General features: G+C 36.1%; 1 pseudogene; it reads left to right on the forward strand.

Annotated features, from left to right (window-relative positions):
- The first annotated feature begins 809 nt into the window (after nt 1–809).
- Nucleotides 810–1,299, forward strand: LOC112320460 (peptidyl-prolyl cis-trans isomerase A pseudogene; annotated as a pseudogene).
- Nucleotides 1,300–1,592: the final 293 nt, after the last annotated feature.

The raw sequence follows: 1,592 nt of genomic DNA on the forward strand, positions 1-1,592 counted from the left end.
GAAAACCATAATATATTGCTGAGAGAAATGAAGAAGATATTTAAAAAACAAATTTTATGTTCATGTATCATAAAACTCAATATTTTTATAACGCCAATTCTTGACAAATTGGCCTATATATTTGACATAATCCCATCTAAAATCCCAATAGCATTTTTAAGAAACTGATAATCTAATTCTAAAATTCTTATGGAACTGCAAAGGGCAGAGAATAATTAAAACAAGTTTGAAAAGACTTTCTGGGTTTAACACTTCTTCAAATTACAGTAACTAATACAGTGTGGAATTGGCATGAAAACAGGCAAATAGAACAATAAAACAGAAGAAAGCCCAGAAATAGACACATGCTATATATTGTAGAAGATTGACTTTTGACAAAGGGCAAGTTCAGCTCAGAAGAGGAAGAATGGCCTTTCAATAAATGGTGCTTGGAAAATTGGATGTGCTATGCCAAATCAAAAAGAAATAAGCAAAGAAACAGAAAAACTTTGATTTATTCCTATACTTAAAAAAAATCTTAATGAACTTGGATTAGGCTAAGATTTCTTAGATATTACATCAAAAGCATCATCCATAGAAGAAAAGAATACATAAATTAGACTTTCTATTAAGAAATTCTATATTCTGAAAGGCAAAATTAACAGAATGTTACAGATTGGGAGAAAATATTTATGAATCATATATTTGCTTAAGGACTTGTGTCCAGAATACATTTTAAAAGCTCCAGATTCAATAACAAGAAAACAACTCAACAAAAAAATGGACCAGGACTTGCAGACGCCACCACCCTGGAGCCACCTACACACAGAATGGTCAACCCCACTGTGTTCTTCAACATCCTCATCAACTGCAAACCCTTGGGCCACATCTCCTTCAAGCTGTTTGCAAAGTTCCAAAGACAGCAGAAAACTTTCTTGGTCTGAACACTGGAAAGAAAGGATTTGATTATAAAGGTTCCTGTTTTCCCAGAACTATTCTGTGATATATGTGCTAAGGTGGTGACTTCACAGGCCATAACGGAATGGGAGGCAAGTCCAGCTATGAAAAGAAATTTGATGATGACAATTTCATCCTGAACAATATGGGTTCTGGCATCTTGTCCATGGCAAATGCTGGACACAACACAATGGTTTTCAGCTTTTTACCTGTACTGCCAAGACCGAGTGGTTGGATGGCAAGCATGTGGTCTTTGGAAAGGTGAAAGGAGGCATGAATATTGTGGTAGCCATGGAACGCTTTTGATCCAGGAATGGCAGGGCCAGCAAGAAGATCACCATTGCAGACTGTGGACAACTCTAAAATATTTGAGCTGGGTTTTATATTAACCATCAGACCATTCCTTCTGTAGCCCAGGAGAGTACCCCGTAACCCCACCTGCTCAGAATATCCTATAATCTTTGTGCTCTGGCTGCAGTATATTTGGTTCCATGTTTTTCTTGTCCCCCTCCAAGTCTGGCTGTATTGCTGTTGAACTTATGTTTTGAAATAAAAATGAAACAATAACACAACAACAAAAATGAACCAAAGATTTAAACAGGCATTTCATCAAAGAAAATGCATACGTTGCAAATACACACATAAAAAGACATTCA

This window comes from Desmodus rotundus, chromosome 2 (assembly GCF_022682495.2).
Source record: "Desmodus rotundus isolate HL8 chromosome 2, HLdesRot8A.1, whole genome shotgun sequence".
Classification (NCBI taxonomy): Eukaryota; Metazoa; Chordata; class Mammalia; order Chiroptera; family Phyllostomidae; genus Desmodus; species Desmodus rotundus.